Source organism: Artibeus jamaicensis, unplaced genomic scaffold (assembly GCF_021234435.1).
Source record: "Artibeus jamaicensis isolate MK-2021 breed Jamaican fruit bat unplaced genomic scaffold, CSHL_Jam_final contig_76, whole genome shotgun sequence".
Classification (NCBI taxonomy): domain Eukaryota; kingdom Metazoa; phylum Chordata; class Mammalia; order Chiroptera; family Phyllostomidae; genus Artibeus; species Artibeus jamaicensis.
The window spans coordinates 25935019-25945242 of NW_026521954.1; the positions used below are offsets into that span (position 1 = coordinate 25935019).

The 10224-nt window shown below is 49.9% G+C and overlaps 1 protein-coding gene across 4 annotated transcripts in view; it reads right to left on the reverse strand.

Annotated features, from left to right (window-relative positions):
• Positions 1-5669, reverse strand: part of ACOX3 (acyl-CoA oxidase 3, pristanoyl) — a 31849-nt gene extending 26180 nt beyond the window's left edge. For 3 of the 4 annotated variants that reach the window (XM_037126857.2, XM_053672404.1, XM_053672401.1), the window contains exon 1: positions 5512-5669. The gene's annotated coding sequence lies outside the window, so the exon portion shown is untranslated. Of the gene's footprint in view, positions 1-5354; positions 5468-5511 lie in introns of those variants that run through there. The other variant, XM_053672402.1, reaches the window with a different exon arrangement.
• Between the last annotated feature and the right edge of the window lie 4555 nt (positions 5670-10224).

Below are 10224 nucleotides of genomic sequence, written 5' to 3' on the forward strand. Positions count from 1 at the left end.
GTCCACCTCATAGTAACAGGCAAGCCAGGACACCCCGATCAGTGTGTTTATATAGACCGCTGGCAGGAATTAGTGCAGGACATGCTGTCAGGGTGCAGGTCAGAAGCCTAAGACAGTGGGAAAGGCTGGCGGTAGGCGAAAAGTGGTGCAATCCAGTGTTTTAGTCGCCCAGTCAAGAGGAACACGCCACCCCCCCCCACCCCCGTTTCAAAGGAGAGCCAGAGGAAGAGCCACCTATCAGTCTGCCTCCCCTATATGTTCTGGAAACTCTTGGCCAGACCCGGGGAAGCAAAGACCCTCAACTGCGACCAAGATTCCGGCTCCTGCTGGTCTCTGGCAGCAGAGTAGAGACCCTGCTCAAAGGGGTCGGCCTCTCTAAAATATGCCCCAGTATAACAGAGCAGTGAGGCAGAGGCAGTGACCTCCCCCCCTCCGCTGGAGGGACAAGAGGTGGCTGAGGCCCACATGGCCCCCTGCACCTGGTCCTGCTAAAGGGGTTGCCAGGGAGATAAGCAGGGCGGCCCCAGCCAAGCCCCGTGATTGAGCCAGGAGCGAGCTGTGAAGACCTCCTGGGCCTGTGCTGGGGGCCCTGGCAGTGGGTCCTTTAGGAAACCAGATACCTCCCAGGAGCAGGGAGCCACCAGATTGCCTAAGAAAAGAAATAGACCGGCACACAGGAGCACGGAACGAGACCAGTGCGCCTATTGCAGAGAGAAGGGGTACTAGAAAAGAGAGTGCCCCAAAAGGAAAGAAGAAAAGCCCACTGGTGGGCGACAAAGACCAGGGTTATAAGTGCCTACAGTCCTCAGGTTAGCTGGCTTGGACCCAGACCAGACTGCCACAGGGCTTCAGAAACTCTCCCACTCCCCTAGGAGAGGCCCTGGCCAGAGATCTAAAATCATTTACCAGGAAGGAGACTGACCCAGTGTTATCGGTGTGTAGATAACCTCCTTTCAGCCGCACCAACCTGAGACCGGTGCTCCTTGCCAGCTGTTTGAACTGCTAATGAAAACAGGGTGTCAGGTGTCCTTGAAGAAGGGGCACAGGTCAGGGCAGGGTGGGCACACTGCGTGCTGACCCCAGGGGCACAGGTCGGGGCAGGGTGGGCACACTGCGTGCTGACCCCAGGGGCATAGGTCAGGGCAGGGTGGGCACACTGCGTGCTGACCCCAGGGGCACAGGTCGGGGCAGGGTGGGCACACTGCATGCTGACCCTAGAGCTCGGGAAAAGTAGAGCACATGGACCAGACTCTTGGGGAAGCTCTGGCTGGGTTCCACTGGGAGGCTGGACTGCCTTGGACTGATTTGCTGCCGCCGGCGCTGCCTAGGGTTGGGAGTGCCCCTAGCCCTTCAGGCTGTGCCCCGTGTGAATTAGTCTTTAGGAGACCTCCTCCCATCCTCAGAATAGATAATGGGGGACCCCAGACAGCAGTAACTCGCATGGTGACACTGCTTTCTAGGGAGGTGAGGCCCACTAGGGCTTCTCCTGCCCCGCAAGTGGGAGAAGTCTCTACCATAAATTTGCAGCCTCTGCAAGTAGGCTCTGCTCACCCACTGTAGCAGGGGTTGCCAGGAGCTGCTTTGGCTCCCAAAAACGAAGCCGCAGGGCCCCCACCTTCAGAGGTGGGTGGGACCTCTGCCCCGCCCCCACTAGTGACTGCAGCCTCAGTAAATGACCCCAATGGGTGGAGGGTGGCTCTGTGGTGCCTCCACACCCAAAGGTGGAAGGGGCCTTGGGGGCTTCCGGGGTTCCTGAAACTGGAGCCCTGGAACCTCCGCAGGTGGGCGGAACCAGAGTCGGGGTACTGCCACTGTAGGTAAAACAGATGAGCCAAGTGAGTGCCCCACCTGGAGGACAGAGCACGCATGGGCGTTGCCATTTGGACCTGGATAAAGCTTCTCTTTAGACTATAGGCTGCATGCTACTGCTGTGTGGGCACTGCAGCAGTCAGGTTCTCTGTGTAACTGGCTGTAATAGTAATGGCTCTGGTTTTGAAGGTCATGAACTGAGGTCCAAGAGTGACCACCTGATTTACAGGGTATTTACAACGTCTAAGCTTCAAAAAGGTGCAAAATGTCCCTGCGAATCTAGGGACTTTTGGCAGAAGATACCTAAAATGCTAGGGACTTTTAGCTGCCACATACTGAGTTTAAGCACTGAGTTTAAGTACAGTCTTTCCCAGTGTGGGAAAGGAACCAAGATGAAAAGAGAATGATGATTAAATCTAGATGAGTAGAAATATGTATAAAAGATATGAAAGTTTAAACCTAGAGTAAAGGAAACCTCAACTACTTGTTTTCTGGTTTTGTGGGAAAAGAGCGAATTTCTCTGCCACTGGTTGTTTCTGATCAGAAACCCTGTGTACCTGAAGACCTAGAAAAGGTCACTGTAGCCGGTTGGAGAGGATGCCTTTGCCACCTGGGACCCAGGAAGGGTCATTTGGGGCTGATAAGTGTTTCAGCCTGAGGCAAAGCAGCATGTCTCTGCCATGAGACCGGGCCTGAAGGAGCATGTCTCTGCGAGGCACCAGTGGACGCACTGGTGCAAGAGAATGTCTCTACCTGTATTGTTTCGGAACTCTGTGTTTCGGGTTTTGCTCTGTATCTACTCTGAGGAAGGAAATTGAGGATTCCAGAAAAGTTTGAAACTTTATACTCTGTAAGAAAATGAACAATAGAAAGTATAAGATTTGTAAATAAAGAAGTATATGAAAGGATGTAAAAGTTTTTTAGATGTTGCTGAAGGTCTGTGGAAAGCTGTGCAGATAGAAAAGGGTATGTAGAAGTTTGCAAAAGTTTTGGAAAGGAATTATGTGGAGTTAGTAATAAAAGGTATAAGGCATGGAGATGCGATCTTAGTAGGTATCAGAAGGAAAAGGATTTTCCATCACACTTTGTATTTTTCTCCCTACCTGATCCCTCCAGAATTCAGCACTCTGAAGGAATGAATAATGACATAAGGTTTCTTTGCATAAAACCAGTAAGGCCAGTTATTAATAGTAGTTTTGTTAACCAGAACTTTGACTGGAATGTCATGCCTGAAGGAGGCATATATGGGTTCTGGTCCTTAACAAAAAGCTCAGAGGAACTGGGATTGACCTATGAGGCTAGTGAAAGCCCACGAGCAATGCCTGGTACTTTAGTTGGTTGTGCGGTTCATGCCAGTCTTTCCAGGGAAGGAACGAAGGTTGCTTTCCTGAAGGATGGCTGAAAAGGAACCTGCAGGCACAATAGAGGTTCAAGGACTTGAGTGAAACAACCGGTACAGGCGAAGCCAGATGGCAGATGTGTGGCTCTGCTTCTGTGCCCTGAGGGGCGGACTGAGAAGTCGATCTAAGAGTTCCCTGTGTGAGTTCCGACAAAGCAGACTTAAGGATCATAGTGATCCAGGCTGCTCTTGGTGTGTTTATGCAAACAAACAGTCAAAATCAAAAGCGGGACCCAAAGTAGTCCCTGTAATAACAGTGAGGGTGATCTTAAGGAGAAAAATTGTAGTTCAAAGAAAATCACAATGCTCAGTATTGGACATCAGAATGGTGCAGCTAACTGTCTTGAAAGTTTGTTTTCATTAGAGTTGAAACCAGGTTTGTGATATCACTAAAGATGTACAATTTACAGGTGCAAAGGACCTTGCAATGGAATGTCTTCCCAAAAGACAGTCTCACAGGCACAGAGACTGGTTTGGAGATTGTTGTGTTAATTAACCTGTATGTTCTTCTGTTTTCATAGGGCGTATGCCTATGACCTGCCTATGCCTATAAGTAATTAGTAGCAATATAAGCCTCATTTAAAGAGCCCATCTTCATTATCGCCCTCATGAGAATCAACGGTTTGGTTGAACTAAGTAGTTAAGTTAATAAAAGGTTGGGGCAGTCTGTGGGCTTCACTTTAGAACTGATTTTCCCTTTTCTGTCTTCATAGCTTGGACAGAAAGGACTCAGAAGTCTGAAAGGAGAGAAATCTTAATGTATTCCCCTCAGCCCGAGTGAAGTATAGTAAGCCACAAGAGTCTTAGATAGGTATAGCATGCCTTGTGCACCTTCCACTAGATAATTTACTGAAGTCCCTGCTTTTGTCAATTAATAGTTATAATTTAATTGTACTTCCAATTTCTTGCTTAATCTGTCACCTCCAGAATACAACCTGACCAGTATGCCAACAGTTCAGTAATGCCAGCCTTTGGACGCCAAGCCTGCGACGTCCAGGTGACAGCCAACTGACCAAGACCCTGTAAGGTCTTTCCCCTTACAGGAAGGACTCTCTCCATGCTGCACCCCCTTTTAGAGCACCCCTGACCCAGGAGTAGGTAGGACAGCGTCCATTTCCAGCCAGAAGAAGTCACAAGAAGATGAGACCTTCGTCCATTGTTCTGTATATAATTCCAGAAGGGAAAGAAACCTCATTAATACTCTAAATCCAGGGAAAGGGGGGACTTATTTATTCCTACTAGAAGAATATTGTTATGCTAAAACAAGCACTAGTGTTGTTTAGCATAAAAGGGGGGAATGATGTGGAAAGCTTTGGAAAACCTTTGCTCACCCAAAACTCCAGGCGCCCTGGGAGAGCCCTAAGGCCACACGGGAAAAGCAAACAGCAGGATAGTCACAAGGACTGGGACTAGCACCCCTGCTGATAAAACTAATTTCCACATTTAGCCTTTGTACTCTGCTTCTCCCCCTAGATAGAACTAATTACCGCATTCCGCTTCTGTATCTCACTTTGCTATGTAGACAGAAGACCCCGTAGGCTATATAAACCCCAAGAATCCTTTGTGCGGGGCTCAGAATTTGGAGACTGACTCCTATGGGCCTGTGCACATTAATAAACCTCGTACTCCAGAATCCCTCGGTGTCTGGTTGCTTCGTTTTCCTATAACATTACCACCTGTCTGTGCCTCGGCAGTGACCATGGTAAGGTCATGCTATTCTAGTGTCTAGTACACCAGGTGCTCCAATAACTCACTTTCTTCAGGGTTGTTTCATTATAAGGCACCCAGAAGTGTGGAAACGTTAACTCTGGTTTACAGCCATAAGCCTATGGACATGGGTTCATTATGCTTCCTTTTGCTTAAAGCAGAACCTATCAGCAACCATCAGCGACACTAAGTGAGGACTCACTGTACGCAGTCTCTGGGCTGTTGGAATTGGCAGGAGGCACTCGGAACAGTCCCAGCATGGAACTATGGCTTCCATGTGATCATTGTGCCAACAACAGTCGCCCCCCAGTTAACTGACCTCTCCGCAGTGGAAAAGAGAACACGAAAACTCAGATCAGATCTTTCTCACTGCAGGGAATAGCTCCCGTGACCTCCCGGGACTACGTCCGAGTTCCTCAAAAAGTCCCGCAGGCTTTACCCTCGGGTCGCCGGCCCTTGTCTCCTGTGCACCCCGCAATTCCTGCACACCCTGCGATGGCAGGGTGCGCGCAGGACCCCTGAGGGTGCCCCGGGCCTTTGCACGCGCCGCCTTCCCTCGCCCCCGGGCAGATATGGGCTGGACCTTCGGATCTCACCAGTCACTTCTGTTCGCCGGGTCAGCACCCCTTGGCGCACACAGCAGACGCTCGATAAACGTCTTTGGGGCGCTGTAACCTTGCAAGGGGGAGCCAACTTCGCTCGGCTGTGGACTTCCGCTCCGCCCCGCCTCTCAGCCACGCACCTCGGCCACTGCACCTCGGCCACCGTCCAACCGTGACGTCATCGCTCCGCGCCGCCCGCCTTCGTCGCCCAGGAGACCCAACGCGTTCGGAGCGCTCTGTCTGCAGGAGTAGCCGCGGGGATTCGCGGGGGCGGAGAACCTTGGCTGGTCGCTCCCCGGCGCTCTTCCCCGGGGGTCCCCTGCACCAGAATCCCTGGGACGTTTGTCTAACTTGCGGATTCTAGAGCTGCGGAGTCAGAACCCCTAGGCTGGGCATTCCCAAATTGGTAAGCACGCCCAAGTGCTCGTAAAGTCAGAAAACCATGGAGGGGGCTCCCCAGGCCGCGAGAGCGTCCCCAGTGGAACTGAACCCCGCCGCCCATACCAGTAACGAAGTCGATAGCTCATCCTTTCCTAGAGTTTCTTTCTTCTCGCATTTTCCACATCACTCCCCGTTTGGGGTCGGCTCCATATTTAAAACACATGCGCCCAAAGCCTTGCCTCAGTAGCTCTGTTTGGGGGCATCCGAATTAAGACAGGCACATCCTGTTAAATGTATCAAGACAGAATCAGCTGGACCTGGCAACTTGCCATATAAAGAAGAAGAAGCGGGCAAAAGGTATCCATGCACTGGAAGATGGGCAGTGCAGTCATGGGGAAGCGAAAGCTAAGTTCAAGTTTAGAGACCGTCATGTTGCAGATGTTGGTGGGACATCTGAATGGAGAGGTTCAGCTGATACCTGGAAGTTTTCTACTGCTATTCTACTTTGAAATACCTTCTCTTTCATTCCATGGCAACATTTTTCTTCACAGTTGCGACTCTTACTCCAGACTTCTTATTACAGGTGTCAGCTGGGCTTCCTGTTCCAAAGCAGAAAGGAGAGACTGGTGAACAAATTGGGCCATGTGTGCGCGCTCCTGAGCTGTGAGAACTGACCCTGCATCCAGGTGGTGTTTCCAGCAAGGGATCCTTCTGACACAAAGTTGACTGGCCGCAGTGATGTCTGTGGTTCCTGGCCAAGAGGGACTGTTGAATGATGTGCCGTTAAGGGACATGTACGAGATCATGGCCGCTTAATTTGGAGGTTTGGATTCGCAGACAATAAAAACTCCAAGTCAAAGATGAATAGTTCAGCACTTTATTAAGTGAGAGCAAAGCAAAAGCAGTAATCAAGAGCATCCATCACCAGACGGGAGATCACCTACACCTAACGCAGACACTGGGGAGTCCCGGAGACAGCAGCACTGGAATCCGATTAGGAAAGCTCCGAGTGAAGCGCCCTTCCCTGGGTGAGATCCCGCAGTGTCACTGTGGGAGCTCTGCTTAAATCTGTTTCAGGCAGAAGTGGCTTCGTGCCCAGGGCCTGGTGGGCTCAGCTAACCAACAGGGCCCACTGGGAGAAGAGTCAGTTCTTCCCGAAGGAACAGTTAAATATTAAAAGTACTCATCGCACCCTGGCTGGTGGTGCTCAGTGGACTGAAATACCTGCCCACAAGCTGAGGGGTCATTGGTTTGATTCCCGGTTGGGGCACATAGTTGGGGTTGGGGCCAGGCCCCCATGGGGGACACACAAGAGGCGACCACACATTGATGTTTTTCTTCCTCCCTTCCCTCTCTAAAATTAAATAAATAAAATCTTTTCCTCTTTTTTGAAAAGTACTAATCTCTCAAGGAGAAGGGCCAGTTCCCCCTGGGAGACAGCACGCGTATATTTCATTCTTACAATGAAGATTCAGGCATAAACAGAGAAGATCCTCAATGTCCCTTTAACCGGTCAAGTGGATATATCTCTGCTGCAGGTAAACCTCCATCTTGTTACAGTCTGTGTCCATGCCGTGCTGGACTTCAGAGTGTGGGGCATGCTGTACAGCCACCCCAGGATGGAGGGGCCGCCCCATTACAGCAGAGATTTCGGTTAGAGGTTCCCGCTCGCAGGGCTTGGCAGCAGGCACAGGGCCGTTCCACTGTTCAACTGGATCTTTTTTCATTCCCTTTCTGTACCTAGGACCTAGGGTGTAGTGGTTTGCGGCGTCCCACTTGGGTCTCTCTAGAGCTGCACTGTCCAATACAGAAATTACTAGCCTTCGTGTGGCTATTTGCATTTTAATGTGCACTAGTTAAAATGAATTGAGAGTTCACTTCCGTAGTTGCATCAGCTATTGTATTTGCAAAGATTCACAAAAACCTCGTTTAAACCTTAAAGCCAGGAGGACCAGTAGGGGGAGCTCTCACACCCTAGCACTCCTGGCCAATCAACCCAAACAGGAAAAACCTGCTTTCTTAATTAGGCGAACACAGGGAACGAGCATTCCAAGCAGAGGGATCACTTAGAGAAAAGCCCTGGGGTGGAAATGAATGAGCTTGGCAAGTTCCAAGAGCGAGAAGACCCCTGTGGCAAGAGCTGAGCTTGTGAGAGGAAGAAAGAGGTTAAAGGAGAATTTAAAGGAGAGGGGTTGGGCAGAATCGGTGTGGGGGATGTTGGAGGCAGGAGACTGGAGGCGGGTTAAATGTCTTCTTAGTTCAATGGTTGGGTTTCCAGCAAGAATATCAGTCCACGTAGAATTTTCCACCTCCCCCAAAACATTGGCCTCTGAATTTATGCCTGCTCAGTCCAAGTCGTGGGGCTCCAGGTGTCCATTCAGTAATTTTTATCACTCTGCTATGCCCAGATGGTGTGCAGTCAGAGCCAGGACATGGTGGCCCGGAGCATGGGAGTGCAGAGCCCAAGAGACAAGATGTTTGAGGAGAAATCAGAGCAGACACCTTGTTTGGCTCCTGTTTTGATTAGGGACGTTACATACTAAACCAAATGAAAAAACGAAAGCACTTTGCATCCTGAGATCAACTAACAGGCCAGAATACCCAGTCTAATGCTAGTGCCCTGAATCGATGAGCCTTTCCCATGAGTTGCTAACCCCCTGGTGAAATGCTGCTCTTGGCTGTGCTTACGGCAGCCAAGAGATTAGCCAAAGAGCGGGCTGGGTTGCCCAAAAATTCTGTAAAATGAAAGACACATTTGGACATTTTGAGGATGTCGGCTCTCCCCTGCATGGTATAACATTGAGTGTTCTCAATTAATGTCTCAATTTGATCGCTGTCACCTTCAGTGGTCTGCCCAATGGTGGAGCATTGTGCAGTGAGAATCTCCAGCACAAAACTTCACAAACCACTTTTGACACATTTGATCAGTCACAAGACCTTCCTCATACGTTGCACAAATCCTTATTTGCATTTCAGTTGTGTTTTTACCTCTTGGAATAATAAAGCATACTATGTCGAAAATGTGGTGTATTTTCTTCCATCTTCTGTATTAAGATGGCTACATGAAAATTCACCAATTCTGATGTTTTTCTTAAATGCACACTGATATGACAGCTTCCACAATACAATCTAACAAAATTGTTTTGAATGGACTTAAAGACAACCAAGTGCTACTAGAGCCATCTTATGGGGAAAAAAACAAGTGAACTTTTTGACCAACTCAAATGTATGCATAGCCCATGTACATAGACAACCAGTAAGATTTGTAAATAATTACTAATCCTTTGGCTGGCCCAACTACGTTAAACCTATTTGGACAGTATAGGGGACTGAATTATGCCCCCAACCCCCAGCAAGAGATGTCAAAGCCCTTATGTACTGTACCTGGGACCGTATTTGGAAATGGGATTTTTGCCGAAGAGACAACAAGCACAAGGAAAAAGCCCTGTGGCCATGAGGCAGAGATGGGAGGTATGTGGCCGCTAGCCAAGGAGAGCTACCGATTGATTGCGAGCCCCAGGAGTGAGAGGCAGGGAGCAGATTCCCCCTCGGAGCCCTCGGAACTGTAAGAGAATAGCTTCCTGTTGTTTTAAGCCACCAGTTTGTTGGTAACTTATGGCTGCCCTAGAAAAACTCAGGGACAGGCCGTCGCGTAATCAAAGACTGAAAGGGCCCGAGGGAGCAGGTGTGTCTCTGAGGTTCTATCACTCATTTATCTTATTTATTCCAGACATGTGGCCCGCTTTTTGATAAATCGCATGCTCTGAGTTAGTTTTGACTTACTCTGGTTCTCACAGACACCATCTGGGAACGAAACCCGCGCCCCCCAGGCACTGATGTACCAAAAGGATGACGAATCTCTGACGTTTTGTTTCATCACTAGCTTCTGTAAAGTGTGCCTGTGAGGTTGGCTTCAACTGATAGCGCCCACCCTTCCCTATCGCAGGTGACAGCTGACGTAAGACAGCCAGGGCTGCACTGGGGCACAGGAGCGCACGCTGTGGCTCTCCCACATAAGAATGAGGGGAACGAGCTTCCATAAGAGGCGTCATCTTGAACTTTCACAAACTCGGGCTCCTTGATCTTAAGTCATCAATACTGGAGACAGCTCGACGTCGGATGCCTGGTTGGTCCTTAGGATTTCGTAAATGCGCCACCTCCGGACTCTCCAAAGCTCAGCTCTGATCATGCTTCTATGAGGCACCAACGCGCCTGCAATGGATCAATCCCCCCAGGATGAAGCAAAGGCTAAATTCCTCAGCCGAGAACTCCGCAGAGCAATCCAGCCAGGGAATCGGAGCAGCGAGTGCTCTAGCTCGGGCCCGG